The following is a 16,843-nucleotide window of genomic DNA, read 5'->3' on the forward strand; positions in this document are numbered from 1 at the left end:
ACAGAAATCTACGGTCGGGATACGCCAGCGATCGCTATACAGGTGGGGGTGAACACCACAGCGCCATCTGTGGTCAGGTACTCCAGTACTTCTTGTCAACACCACCTCAATTTTTTCCTCGGTCCACTGGTTCTCTATGGGGAGGAAGGGTGGGTCAATTAAATCATGATTATCGGGTAAGTATATTCAAAAATTTATTTTACTAATGAAAATAACATTTTTCAATATTAATCTTACCCGATAATCATGTAGCTGATTCACACCCAGGGTGGTGGGTGGAGACCAGCATACATGTTAACAAAGAAGCTAAGTATCCCGTATTTTATTTTATTAGTTATTCAAAAATAACATAAAATAAATAAGTACCTGGTAAGGAAGACGACTTGAACCATAACTCTGCCTTTATTAAGTACGTCTTCCTTACTGAGCGTAGCGGTCCTCTTAGGATGCTGAACGACTCTTAGGATGCTGAACGACTCTTAGGTGCTGAAGTATAAAGGGCTGCAACCCATACTAAAGGACCTCATCACAACCTTTAACCTCGGCGCTTCTCAAGAAAGAATTGACCACCCGCCAAATCAACAAGGATGTGGAAGGCTTCTTAGCCGACCGTACAACCCATAAAAAGTATTCAAGAGAAAGGTTAAAAAGGTTATGGGATTATGGGAATGTAGTGGCTGAGCCCCCGCCTACTACTGCATTCGTTGCTACGAATGGTCCCAGGGTGTAGCAGTTCTCGTAAAGAGACTGGACATCTTTGAGATAGAATGATGCGAACACTGACTTGCTTCTCCAATAGGTTGCATCCATAACACTCTGCAGAGAACGGTTCTGTTTGAGGGCCACTGAAGTAGCCACAGCTCTCACTTCATGTGTCCTTACCTTCAGCAAAGCAAGGTCTTCTTCCTTCAGATGAGAATGTGCTTCCCTAATCAGGAGCCTGAATAGGTAAGAAACTGAGTTCTTAGACCTTGAAAGAGAAGGCTTCTTGATAGCACACCATAAGGCTTCTGATTGTCCTCGTAAAGGTTATGACCTTTTTAGAAAGTACCTAAGAGCTCTAACTGGGCAAAGTACTCTCTCCAGTTCGTCCCCCACCAAGTTGGACAGGCTTGGGATCTCGAACGACTTAGGCCAAGGACGTGAAGGAAGCTCGTTTTAGCAAAAAACCGAGCTGCAAGGAACATGTAGCCGTTTCAGATGTGAAAACTATGTTCCTGCTGAAGGCGTGGATCTCACTTACTCTTTTAGCTGTTGTCAAGCACACGAGGAAAAGAGTTTTTAATGTGAGGTCCTTAAAAGAGGCTGATTGGAGAGGTTCAAATCTTGATGACATAAGGAACCTTAGGACCACGTCTAGATTCCAGCCTGGAGTGGACAACCGACATTCCTTTGAGGTCTCAAAAGACCTAAGGAGGTCCTGTAGATCTTTGTTGGTGGAAAGATCCAAGCCTCTGTGGCGGAAAACCGCTGCCAACATACTTCTGTAACCCTTAATCGTAGGAGCTGAAAGGGATCTTACGTTCCTTAGATGTAACAGGAAGTCAGCAATCTGGGTTACAGTGGTACTGGATGAGGAAACTGCATTGGCCTTGTACCAGCTTCGGAAGACTTCCCCTTTAGACTGATAGACTCTGAGAGTGGATGTCCTCCTTGCTCTGGCAATCGCTCTGGCTGCCTCCTTCGAAAAGCCCCTAGCTCTTGAGAGTCTTTCGAAAGTCTGAAGGCAGTCAGACGAAGAGCGTGGAGGTTTGGATGTACCTTCTTTACGTGAGGTAGACGTAGAAGGTCCACTCCTAGAGGAAGAGTCCTGGGAATGTCGACCAGCCATTGCAGTACCTCTATGAACCATTCTCTCGCGGGCCAGAGCGGAGCCAACCAACGTCAGCCGTGTCCCTTTGCGAGAGGCGAACTTCTGAAGTACCCTGTTGACAATCTTGAACGGCGGGAATGCATACAGGTCGAGATGGGACCAATCCAGCAGAAAAGCATCCACGTGAACTGCTGCTGGGTCTGGAATCGGAGAACAATACAACGGGAGCCTCTAGGTTATCGAGGTAGCGAACAGATCTATGGTTGGCTGACCCCACAGGGCCCAAAGTCTGCTGCAAACATTCTTGTGAAGGGTGGGTCCACTCTGTGGGGATGACCTGACCCTTCCGGCTAAGGCGATCTGCCATGACATTCATATCGCCCTGAATGAACCTCGTTACCAGCGTGAGCTTTCGATCTTTTAACCAGATGAGGAGGTCCCTTGCGATCTAGAACAACTTCCACGAATGAGTCCCTCCCTGCTTGGAGATGTAAGCCAAGGCTGTGGTGTTGTCAGAGTCCACCTCCACCACCTTGTTAAGCTGGAGGGACTTGAAGTTTATCAAGGCCAGATGAACCGCCAACAGCTCCTTGCAATAGATGTGAAGTGTCCTTAGCTCCTGATTCCATGTTCCCGAGCATTCCTGTCCGTCCAAAGTCGCACCCCAGCCCGTGTCTGATGCGTCAGAGAAGAGACGGCGGTCGGGTTTCTGAACAGCCAAAGGTAGACTTCCTTGAGAAGAAAGCTGTTCTTTAACCACGTGAGAGTAGACCTCCTCTCTTCGGAAACAGGAACTGAGATCGTCTCTAGCGTCATGTCCTTTATCCAGTGAGCCGCTAGATGATACTGAGGGGGGCGGAGGTGGCGTCTCCCTAACTCGATGAACAGGGCCAGCGATGAAAGTGTCCCTGTTAGACTCATCCACTACCTGACTGAGCATCGGTTCCTTCTCAGCATGCTCTGGATGCAATCTAGGGCTTAGTAGATCCTTGGGGCCGACGGAAAAGCCCGAAAAGCTCGACTCTGAAGATCCATACCCAGGTAGACAATGGTCTGGGATGGGACGAGCTGGGACTCCTCAAAATTGACCAGGAGGCCCAGTTCCTTGGTCAGATCCATAGTCCATCTGAGAATCTCCAGACAGCGACGACTTGTGGGAGCTCTTAAAAGCTAGTCGTCTGACGGAGCCGGACACAAGATCATGGTACTGCTGCACAGTCTGTGAACTGTCAACCATGGGGAAGCGAGGAAGTACAGCGACAACCCGAAGCTGTCTAGACTGTCTGGGTCGTACAGACAACTCCTTATCGGGTTGCTGAGGTTGCCGCACTGCGTCACAACAAGTCACTTCTGCTGGTTGTTGAACGTCTTCCCAGTGACACACTGACTCCGTAAACAAAAAATCCTCTAACAAGGACTAAGCTTGGACTGCATGTCTTGCAACAAAGCTCAAGGTCTATGGGAGCAGGTGTGGTAACAGACGGGGTTAGCGACTGAAGTGGAACCATTACCCTCCCTGGAAGCATGTTATGCTTAAATAAAAGTCCATAGGAGGCTAAGCAGCTAAAGGCTCCTCTCCAAATGACAGAGTCCTCAAGGGAATATCAGAAGGAGGGAGAATAGCACTTTCTCATCTACAGGAACCATATCCGAGAAAAGCTAAGTTCTCTCAGTGAGGGTTTCACTGGTGCAAAAGCAGCAGACTAGAAGGCAACGTTATGAAACTGCTTGACAGTCTAGTGAGTTGGCAACAACCAAAGATGTGTGACTGAGGAGCATGCGGTAAGGTATGCAGAGCATGCTGTATGTAGAGCATGCTGTAAGGTAAGCAGAGCATGTTGCATGGCGTGCGGCTTATGCTGCATGGGATGAGGCTCATGCTGCATGGGATGAGGCTCATGCTGCATGGTATGAGGCTCATGCTGCATGGGATGAGGCTCATGCTGCAAGGGATGAGGCTCATGCCGCATGCGTTGAGGAGGATGCCGCATAGTATGAGGCTCCTGCCTCATGGGTTGAGGCGGTTGCCGCATAGCATGAGGCTCCTGCCTCATGGTTTGAGGAGGATGCCGCATAGCATGAGGCTCCTCATAGCATGAGACTCCTGCCTCATGGGTTGAGGAGGATGCCGCATAGCATGAGGCTCCTGCCTCATGGGTTGAGGAGGATGCCGCATAGCATGAGGCTGCCTCATGGGTAGAGGAGGTTGTCGCATAGCATGAGGCTCCTGCCTCATGGGTTGAGGAGGATGCCGCATAGCATGAGGCTCCTGCCTCATGGTTTGAGGAGGATGCCGCATAGCATGAGGCTCCTGTGAGGTTCCTGCCTCAAGAGTTGCGTCTGCCTCAAGGGTTGAGGAGGTAGCTGCGCAGAGAGAGGCTCATGCTGTGAAGAATGCGGTTGCTGCATGCGTTGAGGCGGCTGCCTCATAGCATGAGGTTCCTGCCTCAAGAGTTGCGTCTGCCTCAAGGGTTGAGGAGGTGGCTGCGCAGAGAGAGGCTCTTGCCTCAAGAGTTGAGGAGGTGGCTGCGCAGAGAGAGGCTCTTGCCTCAAGAGTTGAGGCTCTTGCCTCAAGAGTTGAGGTTCTTGCCTCAAGAGTTGAGGCTCTTGCCTCAAGAGTTGAGGCTCTTGCCTCAAGAGTTGAGGCTCTTGCCTCAAGAGTTGAGGCTCTTGCCTCAAGAGTTGAGGCTCTTGCCTCAAGAGTTGAGGCTCTTGCCTCAAGAGTTGAGGTTCTTGCCTCAAGAGTTGAGGTTCTTGCCTCAAGAGTTGAGGTTCTTGCCTCAAGAGTTGAGGCTCTTGCCTCAAGAGTTGAGGTTCTTGCCTCAAGAGTTGAGGCTCTTGCCTCAAGAGTTGAGGCTCTTGCCTCAAGAGTTGAGGCTCTTGCCTCAAGAGTTGAGGTTCTTGCCTCAAGAGTTGAGGCTCTTGCCTCAAGAGTTGAGGCGGTTGCCGCATAGCATGAGGCTCCTGCCTCAAGGAAAGTGGAGGTTGCTGCATAGCGCTGGTACCTGGCAACTCCCAATGCGGCAGCTCACGCATGGAGGCAGGAGGAGCCTCAACATCATACGTCTGGCAGGGTGGACTGCGCAGAGGTGGAGGAGCGCTCGCAGGAGGAGGTGTGCTAACCTTCTCTGCCTGAAACTCCTGCATCAACACCGCAAGCTGAGACTGCATTGTCTGCAGCATAGACCACTAGAGTTTAAGAAAGACAACAACAAACGGAGCTACTGTCCGTTGAGACTGAGGGTCTAAAACAGCTGGTGCGGCAACAGACGGAGTTACTGCCTGTTGCAAAACCACCTTGCCTCTCTGGGAGGTGTGCAGTTGTCGTACTGCAGCAAGTCCGAACTGACCCAGTGCTAATGGCACCACCTAGGAGTTGGACTTGCGCGGAAGGGACCGACTTGCACTTAAAAGCTGCAAGATTTGGTCCATGGTTTCTGCGAGAAACCTCTTCCGCAGACGAGGAATAAAAGGGCTCTCTCGTCTTTGTGTGGGTGGGGTGATCACGTCGGCTACGTGAGTTGGTAACACCCGAAACCACGGAGGGAAACGTCTGTTCGTCGATCAAGGCCTGATGAACCCATAAGTCCTTCGACGTTACTTCTCCCCTTTACCATTTAAGCTAAGAAAGAATGAACAAAACGCTAGAATCGTTCTACTCTTACTGCAACGTGACACCGTGAATACTCTCTCTCTATCGTAACGATAGAGCGCAAGTTGAACGTTCTGAACGTCAACAACTGCAGAGACAAAACAAAACGTTAGTTCAACTTTGAAAACAGTACGAGACTATCAAAGAAATTCTTTCAAAAACATTAAAATAGCATAATATGTTAACAGGTAAAAACGAAATGACGGGCTCAATGTTAATTAACTTCGGTTCCAAGAAAAGACCGCCTACTATTAGGAAAGGTCGAATATAAACAAATATAAAAATTAATTTTAATAAGTTTATAATAAAAGGAAGTTAATCGAAGAGGCCTATAAAAGGCGGAGAGATATAAAATAAATCTATAACTTTTGTTAAACAAAATTAAGAAAGAGAGTCTATACTCTCTTCGACACCAACACTTCCGTCTAAGGGAAGGGTCGGCCATTAAAAGTGAAAGAGAGTTCATACTCTCTTCGTCACCAAAATTAAATAAAAAATTAAATCAAATTAATTCCAAAAACTTGCTAAGCTAATGATAAAGCTTCCTGAATAGCGAAGGCTAAACTCTAGAGCAAATACATCACCAAATCGTGAGCAATAACTCCAGAATCAACAGCGTATCCATGTAGGTCTAGCCGGAGGCACGACAGAGGAAAAATTGAGGTGGTGTTGACAAGAAGTACTGGAGTACCTGACCACAGATGGCGCTGTGGTGTTCACCCCCACCTGTATAGCGATCGCTGGCGTATCCCGACCGTAGATTTCTGTCGGCAACAGAGTTGACAGCTACATGATTATCGGGTAAGATTAATATTGAAAACCAGATATTACCTGATCTTCATCTGATTTCTCGTCATTTGCAACCACTAAATGTTTTCTGTTTTGCAGAAATTCTTTTACACATTTTCCTATCTCTCCCACAATATTATGCTTTCTCATTATTTTCTCTAATATATTATGGTCTACCTTGTCAAAGGCTTTTGCAAAATCTAGATAGATCACATGTGTGTTTTTCATTTATCATGTTTTTGTATATGTTTTCATAGTGTGCTATCAGTTGGGTTGTGTACTTTTCCGGGCACAAAACCGTGTTGACCTATATTAAACATATTATTTTTAACAAAATGATTCATTATTTTCTTTTTTATTACCCTTTCAAAATATGTGATGTTAGACTAACAGGTCTATAATTGCTTGCCTCTAGTCTTGATCCACTTTTGAAAATAGAGGTTATATAAGCTAATTTATGTTTAGCATATATCTCGCTCATATCTACATGCAAGGTATCGGTTAATATTTTGTGTGCATACATGAATGTTCACTTCCTTTTTTTTAGTTTTTGTTATTTTTTTTTTTTTATTAAGGGCCAAGTTGAAGCTAATTGCTGTTGATGAGTCACAAGTGAAATAGAAATTATTTGCTGTAAAGTTAAGCAATGTAGCACATAGATAAAACATACCTAATATTTGATAAAGATTGAAATGTAAGTACATTATGTATGCAGTTATGTAAAAAAAAAAAAAAAAAGAGGGGGGGGGGTGAAGAACAGTGAAGTGATATTGAATAAACTAGTAAAGGATAATTGATTAAAAATAAATATGTAATTATAGTATATCTGATAAAATAAGAATTCCCTCAGGATTGAATTATTGTTAAAAATATGAGTGACTCGATATCCACTTGAGTAATCAGACGAGTAATATGACAATCAGGTAGGTGGTTAAATTAATTCATAAGGGATAAATAAAACATAAATATTAAAACTTGAATGAAGTGATATTCACATAAATAATAAGATAAACTAGTAAAGGATAAATGAATTAATGGTAAATGAGTCTAATTATAGTAGATCTGATGAGATAAGAATTTCATCAGGATTGTGTCCATAGTCAAAATTCCGAGTTACATGATGTTTGCTTAAGTAATCAGATAAGTTGATAAAGGGATGAATAAAAGAAAAGTAGACAAATAATGGAAGTAGAAATATAGTTCAGTAAAGTTAATGCTATGAGATGAGAGTTAATCCATAGCAGGGCTGCTTCTGTTTGTAATGGGAATCGAAAGAAGTGATATCCATTAGGTTAATAAATCAAAGGCTAAGAGAGACATTTGATATAACACAGGTATGGATTCGTCCTTAGAAATCGGTCATGTAGAGTTGGGGCAACCAATAGTCAGCTCCGATGATGAGATTCTCTTAAGTGACAAAGAACTACATGATGATAGGGCTGCACTCCAGAGTAATGATGAGGATGCCATGTCTTTGCAGGGTAAGCGAACCCCATTTTCAGCGCAAATCGACTTTCTGGAGAAAAGGAGAATGGCAATCGAAGCGAAGATCATATCTCTGAAAGAAAGGGATGCATGGCATGCCCAAAGGGAAGTGCATGCAACCCATGACACCCATAATCTCGTCACAGGACGGCAAAGGACAAGGGGTGTGGAAAACATCCATGAGGTACAGACAAACAACATCCTTGGGGGACAAGGAAACACCCATTGCACACATGGTCTCGTTACAGGACGACAAAGGACATGGAGTGTGAAAAACGTCCATGAGGGACGGACAAACAACATCCTTAAGGGACAAGGAAATACCAATATGCCAATGGCCTCGTTATAGGACAGGGAAGGGCATGGAGTGTGGAAGACGTCAATGAAGAACGAACACACAACATCCTTGGGGGACAAGGAAATATCCATCCATGGCCTTGTTACAGGACGGCGAAGGACATGGTGCGTGGAAGATATCCTTCAGGGACGAACAAGCAACACCCTTCAGGGAAGTGGAAAGATGACGTGAAGTACATGTGGTCTCATCAAAAGACAATAACAGACACGACGAGAAAACAAAGTTCGCGGTGGGCAAACGAGTAATATCCTCCAGAGAAAAGGGAACATGGCATGACCTACATCAAAACAAGAGAAAAAGAAGGTACGAAGTTGAGTCCGATACAAAATCTTCAGAATGGGAGAGAGACCATTACTCGAGATGTAGAAGTGGTGCACATTGACGCAGAAGATGGACAATGTACAAAATTGAATACTACACCAACTCCACGGAATCAAGTGAAGATCGTCACTTGCGACACAATGGAAAGGGTAGTGGGCAATCAGTAAGTAACCGATGGAGAAGCATGGAAATGGAAATGGAAAGTGAACCCGATCCTGAACCCGTAAAATCCTTTCAATCGGCAAAGAATAAAGAAACAAGGAAGTGGCAAAATGTTCGCAAGTGGGGAAGAACTATAGATGATGATAGTGACTTCAGTGACAATGCATGACCTGTGCAAGCCCAGAAAATCGACTTCCAAACGACACCCAGACAGCACCTAGAAGAACAAGCCAAATTGGGAGACCAAACCAACACACAAACTCCAAGCTCGGAAAAGAACCAAGATTACCTGGCCAAACTCCTTATAGAATCAGTGAGCTTGACCCAATCAAAGTTGCCCAAGTTCCACGGAACTAGTTTAGAGGAATACTGGGGCCTTTCTCAGAATGTTTAATCAATTTTCAATATTAAACTTACCCGATAATCATGTAGCTGTCAACTCCGTTGCCCGACAGAATTCTATGGAGGGATACGCCAGCTATCACAATACTAGAAGGGGGTGTATTTACCAGCGCCACCTGTGGCCAGGTACTCAAGTACTTCTTGTTGACACCTCCTCAATTATTCCTCTGTCGTGCTTCCGGCAAGACGTTCTGGGATACGCTTATGTTCTTGGAGTATTTTCACGACTTTGGTGAAGTATTTCTCTTTGATTTCGGCTGTCGCTTTACTGGAAACTTCTATATTAGCTTAGTTAGCTTTTGGAATTAATTTGATTAATTTTGGTGACGAGAGAGTATGAACTCTCGTTCACTTTTCAATGGCCGACCCTTCCCTTAGACGGAAGTGTTGGTGTCTAAGAGAGTATAGACTCTCTTTCTTAATTTTGCTTAACAAAAGTTATAGATTTATTTTATATCTCTCCGCCTCTTATAGGCCTCTTCGATTAACTTCCTTTTATTATAAACTCATTAAAATTAATTTTTATATTTGTTTATATTCGACCTTCCTAATAGTAGGCGGTCTTTTACCGAAGTTAATAAACTTTGAGCCCGTCATTTCGGTTTTACCTGTTAACATATTATGCTATTTCCGCCACAGAGTTTGAAAGATTTTCTTTGACAGTCTCGTACTGTTTTCAAAGCTGAACTAACGTTTTGTTTTGTCTCTGCAGTTGTTGACGTTCAGAACGTTCAACTTGCACTCTATCGTTACGATAGAGAAAGATGTTCACGGTTTCACGTTGCAGTAAGAGTAACCGTGTCTAGCGTTTTGTTCATTCTTTCTTAACTTAATGGTTTTGATCCTAATAAAGGAACTTTTCAGTTTTTTTCCTTTAACAATAATATGTTTTAACGATATATATGATTGGGCTCTTCTCTCAGGTTCTAAGTCAAGAGAGAGAGAGAGAGAGAGAGAGATAGAGACGGAGGGAGAAAGAGGATAAACGTTTCATTCAAGCCTGCCAGGCGTACGAGTAACGTCGTTATCGTTTTTTGCTCTTCTCCCTAGTCTCTTTAGGGGAAGAAACTAAACGTTTCTAGAGTGATCTAGTGTTTAGTCTCTTTCCAACCACTGAATTATCTTTCATTAGATTTTTCTGTTACATTGTAATTCTGTTTTCGCAATTACTAACTTTGAGAAAGGATAGAATTGCGTATTTCAGGTACAAACCACTTAAAGTTTCGAGTTCAGTGAAATAAGTGCAAACAGAAATCAAAGTGATAAGTGATTAGTGCGTGAGGGTACTTTTGTGCGCGCCAGTCGTCCTCCCAGTCCGGGACCTCTTGCAAGCTCCCAAGCCCAGGGGAGAAGCAATGTCGAAGGGCATAAGGGTTCAGCAGGCCTTGATCGGCGCACAGAAGTATTCTCGGTGGTTGTGGGCGTGTCTTACCGAGACCGTCACTCCCACCCGCAGACGATTGAGCCCTTATTTTGCTCGTCTGCAGAAGAGATTAGGGGAGAAAATAAAGGCAGAGTAACGCTGGTCTCAGGTCTCTAGACTTCTTAAACGTTAAGTCCAGACCTATGCCAGACGTACGAAGTTAAAGTTCACAACCCGAATGCAGTCATTGGGTTAGCTCTGACTCTCCTCAGTCATCAGTTGATTACACTCCGCCTAAGAGGAGTAAGGTTCAGCCACAACAGATCTCTGCTGTTAAGGCTTTACCTCAGCAGAACTTAGTGTCTGCCGACCCCAAGTTAACTCTACTGCAGTCCATACAGTCACAACTTTCGGTCTTGATGCGTGAGTGTCGGGCTGAGAGTGTTGCACCTCCTCCTCCGCCTACACTCCCTCCACCTGTTCTCGCTCCGCCTGTGCTCGCCCAGCCTGCACCTGCTCCGCCTGTGCTCGCCCAGCCTGCACCTGCTCCGCCTGGTCGCAGCACCATCTGCCAGGCGTACGATGTTGTGAACTCTACTACAGTCCATGCAAGCACAGCTTTCGGACTTGATGAGTGAGTGTCGGGCTGAGAGTGTTGCTCCTCCGCCTCCGCCTACACTCCCTCCTCCTACACTCGCTCCGCCTGATCACAGTACCATCTGCCAGGCGTACGATGTTGTGGACTCTACTACAGTCCATGCAAGCACAGCTTTCGGACTTGATGAGTGAGTGTCGGGCTGAGAGTGTTGCTCCTCCGCCTCCGCCTCCACTCCCTCCTCCTACACTCGCTCCGCCTGATCACAGTACCATCTGCCAGGCGTATGATGTTGTGGACTCTACTACAGTCCATGCAAGCACAGCTTTCGGACTTGATGCGTGAGTGTCGGGCTGAGAGTGTTGCTCCTCCGCCTCCGCCTACACTCCCTCCACCTACACTCGCTCCGCCTGATCGCAGTACCACCTGCCAGCAGTTCCACCTGCCAGGCGTACGATGTTGAGACACGTGCTGAGTTTGCTGTTCCCTGTGGTGTTCAGCCTCCGCCTTTCTTAAGGCAACCTTTACATTGGGATCAGGAGGATTATACCTCTCTTCCTCCGCCTCCACTTGCTGCTCCACCAGTGATGCAACACTCGGTTGAGGTACAACAACCTCTCCCGTCCATGAGTCAGTTTCCTCAGCTCTTGCTGCAGCGAGCTCAACCCTCCATAAGGCAAGCACCACAACACCTTAGCCTTGCGCCTCAGGAGCCTCAGCTTGCGAGACATTTACCTTGTTCTGCGCAGCCTCTTCCTCATCGCGCTCCGCTCACACCACAGGAACTGGAACTTGCTACTCCGCTTCCGCCAACCGCTCAGCAAGCGCAACCCTTGGGTTCAACCACTCATGCTAGGAGTCAGCCTCCTCCACCCATGCGCCTTCCTTCTGCTTGTCTTTTATTCAGCCTTTGCAGACTGAGCCTCAGGTGTTCCCTCATCGGAGTCTTGAAGAGGAAACCACACTATTGTTGTTCCAGCTCGTTCTGACTCTGCTGTTCAGCATACCATGGTTTAAACCCCATGCAAGCATGCATAAAGCACTCTAGCACTGGTCATGGAATTTCTGAGAAATGTTAAACGCCATGCACACGCTCTGCTTTCCTTTCAGCAGGCTCTGCTTACAGCAGGCTCTGCTTACTACATGCTCAGCATTCAGCATGCTCTGCATTCAGCATGCTCTGCATACAGCATGCTCTGCATTCAGCATGCTCTGCATACAACATGCTCTACATACAGCATGCTCTGCATACAGCATACTCTGCATACATCATGCTCTGCATACCTTACCGCATGCTTCTCAACACATCTTGGGTTGTTGCCAACTCACTAGACTGTCAAGCAGTTTCATAACGTTGCCTTCTAGTCTGCTGCTTTGCACCAGTGAACTCTCACTCAGAGAACTTAGCTTTTCTAGGATAAGGTCCCTGTAGATGAGAAAGTTCTTTTCTCCCTCCTTCTGATATTCCCTTGAGGACTCTGTCATTTGGAGGGAGCCTTTAGCTGCATAACCTCTTATGGACTTTTATTTAAGCATAACATGCTTACAGGGAAGGTAATGGTTACACTTCAGCCGCTAATCCCGTCTGTTACCACACCTGCTCCCATAGACCTTGAGCTGTGTTGCATGACATGCAGTCCAAGCTTAGTCCTTGTTAGAGGATTTTTTGTTTACGAAGTCAATGTGTCACGGGGAAGACGTTCAACAACCAACAGAAGGGACTTGTTGTGACGCAGTGCGGCAACCTCAGCAACCCGTTAAGGAGTTGTCTGTACGACCCAGACAGTCTAGACAGATTCGGGTTGTCACTGTACTTCCTCGCTTGCCCATGATTGACAGTTTACAGACTGTGCAGCAGTATCATGATCTTGTGTCCGGCTCCGTCAGACGACTGGCTTTTAAGAGCTCCCTCAAGTCGTCGCTGTCTGGAGATTTTCAAATGGACTATGGATCTGACCAAGGAACTGGGCCTCCTGGTCAATTTTGAGGAGTCTCAGCTCGTTCCATCCCAGACCATTGTCTCCTTGGGTATGGATCTTCAGAGTCGAGCTTTTCGGACTTGTCCGTCGGCCCCAAGGATCTTCCAAGCCCTAGAATGCATCCAGAGCATGCTGAGAAGGAACCGATGCTTAGTCAGGCAGTGGATGAGTCTAACAGGGACACTTTCATCGCTGGCCCTGTTCATCGAGTTAGGGAGACTCCACCTCCGCCCCCTTCAGTATCATCTAGCTGCTCACTGGATAAAGGACATGACGCTAGAGACGGGCTCAGTTCCTGTTTCCGAAGAGATGAGGTCTACTCTAACGTGGTGGAAGAACAGCATTCTTCTCAAGGAAGGTCTACCTTTGGCTGTTCAGACCTCCGACCACCGTCTCTTCTCGGACGCATCGGACACGGGCTGGGGTGCGACACTGGACGGACAGGAATGCTCGGGAACATGGAATCAGGAGCAAAGGACACTTCACATCTATTGCAAGGAGTTGTTGGCAGTTCATTTGGCCTTGATAAACTTCAAGTCCCTCCAGCTTAACAAGGTGGTGGAGGTGAACTCCGACTACACCACAGCCTTGGCTTACATCTCCAAGCAGGGAGGGACTCATTCGAGGAAGTTGTTCGAGATCGCAAGGGACCTCCTCATTTGGTCAAAAGATCGAAAGCTCACGCTGGTAACGAGGCTCATTCAGGGCGATATGAATGTCATGGCAGATCGCCTCAGCCGGAAGGGTCAGGTCTTCCCCACAGAGTGGACCCTTCACAAGAATGTTTGCAGCAGACTTTGGGCCCTGTGGGGTCAGCCAACCATAGATCTATTCGCTACCTTGATGACCAAGAGGCTCCTCTTGTATTGTTCTCCGATTCCAGACCCAGCAGCAGTTCGCGTGGATGCCTTTCTGCTGGATTGGTCCCATCTCAACCTGTATGCATTCCCGCCGTTCAAGATTGTCAACAGGGTACTTCAGAAGTTCGCCTCTCACAAAGGGACACGGCTGACGTTGGTTGCTCCCCTCTGGCCCGCGAGAGAATGGTTCACTGAGGTACTGCAATGGCTGGTCGACGTTCCCAGGACTCTTCCTCCTAGAGTGGACCTTCTGCGTCAACCTCACGTAAAGAAGGTACACCCAACCTCCACGCTCTTCGTCTGACTGCCTTCAGACTATCGAAAGACTCTCAAGAGCTAGAGGCTTTCCGAAGGAGGCAGCCAGAGCGATTGCCAGAGCAAGGACGACATCCACTCTCAGAGTCTATCAGTCTTAATGGGAAGTCTTCCGAAGCTGGTGCAAGGCCAATGCAGTTTTCCTCAACCAGTACCAATGTAACCCAGATTGCTGACTTCCTGTTACATCTAAGGAACGTAAGATCCCTATCAGCTCCTACGATCAAGGGTTACAGAAGTTTGTTGGCAGCGGTTTTCCGCCACAGAGGCTTGGATCTTTCCTACAACAAAGATCTACAGGACCTCCTTAGGTCTTTTGAGACCTCAAAGGAACGTCGGTTGTCCACTCCAGGCTGGAATCTAGACGTGGTCCTAAGGTTCCTAATGTCATCAGGATTTGAACCGCTCCAATCAGCCTCTTTTAAGGACCTCACATTAAAAACTCTTTTCCTCGTGTGCTTAGCAACAGGTAAAAGAGTAAGTGAGATCCACGCCTTCAGCAGGAACATAGGTTTCACATCTGAAACGGCTACATGTTCCTTGCAGCTCGTTTTTTTGGCTAAAAACGAGCTTCCTTCCCGTCCTTGGCCTAAGTCGTTCGAGATCCCAAGCCTGTCCAACATGGTGGGGAACGAACTGGAGAGAGTACTTTGCCCAGTTAGAGCTCTTAAGTACTATCTAAGAAGGTCAAAACCATTACGAGGACAATCAGAAGCCTTATGGTGTGCTATCAAGAAGCCTTCTCTACCAATGTCTAAGAACTCAGTTTCTTACTACATCAGGCTTCTGATTAGAGAAGCAAATTCTCATCTGAAGGAAGAAGACCTTGCTTTGCTGAAGGTAAGGACACATGAAGTGAGAGCTGTGGCTACTTCAGTGGCCTTCAAACAGAACCGTTCTCTGCAGAGTGTTATGGATGCAACCTATTGGAGAAACAAGTCAGTGTTCGCATCATTCTATCTCAAAGATGTCCAGTCTCTTTACGAGTACTGCTACACCCTGGGTCCATTCGTAGCAACGAATGCAGTAGTAGGCGAGGGCTCAGCCACTACATTCCCATAATCCCATAACTTTTTAACCTTTCTCTTGAATACTTTTTATGGGTTGTACGGTCGGCTAAGAAGCCTTCCACATCCTTGTTGATTTGGCGGGTGGTCAATTCTTTCTCGAGAAGCGCCAAGGTTAAAGGTTGTGATGAGGTCCTTTAGTATGGGTTGCAGCCCTGTATACTTTAGCACCTTTGAGTTGATTCAGCCTCCCAAGAGGAACGCTGCGCTCAGTAAGGAAGACGATCTTATTAAAGGCAGAGTAACGGTTCAAGTCGACTTCCTTACCAGGTACTTATTATTTCATTGTTATTGTGGATAACTGATTATATGAAATATGGGATACTTAGCTATCCTTTAATCTTGTACACTGGTTTTCACCCACCCCCCTGGGTGTGAATCAGCTACATGATTATCGGGTAAGTTTAATATTGAAAAATGTTATTTTTATTAATAAAATAAATTTTTGAATATACTTACCCGATAATCATGATTTAATCGACCCTCCCTTCCTCCCCATAGAGAACCAGTGGACCGAGGAATAATTGAGGAGGTGTCAACAAGAAGTACTTGAGTACCTGGCCACAGGTGGCGCTGGTAAATACACCCCCTTCTAGTATTGTGATAGCTGGCGTATCCCTCCATAGAATTCTGTCGGGCAACGGAGTTGACAGCTACATGATTATCGGGTAAGTATATTCAAAAATTTATTTTATTAATAAAAATAACATATTTATAAAGGAAACAACGTAACGGATGCACACGAATTCAATGCATTGTCCAATGCATGCAGCCCAGAACTACAAACCAAATTAGCAGCATGCAATAGGTTAACTGCTGACGTGTGTCTCAAACATGCTTTGAAACTATTAGAAGAAAAGTTTGGTGATGAATCAGAATACTGTACATTGCCAAATCTGCCCACAACCTTGCTAGGGGACCAATGATATTATTTAAGGACCATCCAGCTATCAAAACCTATGACCAAGGTACTCGCATTCACCATGTTCGCAGAATCCTTTAACTTAAAGGAAAATTTTCATAACCAAACCTTAATATTCAACATCATCAAAAGAATGGATGAAAATTTACAATTTAAGATTTCTCTGAATACCAAAGGTAAAGACGAATTATCCCTGGAAGACATTCGAGACTTTTTTCAAGGAAGAAGTGAAGTCAGCAAGGAGATATGCAGAATGGGACCGGCTTGAAGAGGCTACAGACAACACGGGCAACAATCAGAACCTTGTACATCGTGCAAAAGAATAAAAGAGGCCAAAGGAACAACTGAAAATTGGGGTTGGGTTAGCAACACAAACAACATCAGTTGAAAGGTGGAAGTGAGAAAAATGTCCATCATGTAATGACTCTCGCCCCTTGTCAGCGTGCCCCTTATTTCGGAGTGTAACAGCCGCAGATCGCAAGTCGATCCTGTGGACATTCAAGAGGTGCCTAAATTGCACGAAGCCCAATCACAAATCAAAAGAATGCAAAGCTCCTCCTCTTCTTCGTCTGCATCTTTTCCCACTTTTATGTGGGGTCGATGTTTCTGGCCAGCGTTCTTCATCAACCTATGTCCCACACTTCATCACTGGTTAATCCCTTTGATCGAAGGTCATCCTTGATACAGTCCATCCACCTTCGCTCCAGGTGGATCCATGAAGAAACTCAAAGGGATAAGCAAGGAAGACAGGGTTAGAGAA

At 46.0% G+C, this 16,843-nt stretch overlaps 1 protein-coding gene and 1 pseudogene across 2 annotated transcripts in view; one reads left to right on the forward strand and one right to left on the reverse strand.

Moving 5' to 3' along the window:
* Nucleotides 1–16,843, reverse strand: part of LOC137638641 (cholesterol transporter ABCA5-like) — a 269,061-nt gene that overhangs the window by 13,896 nt on the left and 238,322 nt on the right. The window lies entirely within an intron of this gene.
* On the forward strand, nucleotides 8,495–16,409 carry LOC137638874 (uncharacterized; annotated as a pseudogene).

Source organism: Palaemon carinicauda, chromosome 3 (genome assembly GCF_036898095.1).
Source record: "Palaemon carinicauda isolate YSFRI2023 chromosome 3, ASM3689809v2, whole genome shotgun sequence".
Taxonomy (NCBI): Eukaryota; Metazoa; Arthropoda; class Malacostraca; order Decapoda; family Palaemonidae; genus Palaemon; species Palaemon carinicauda.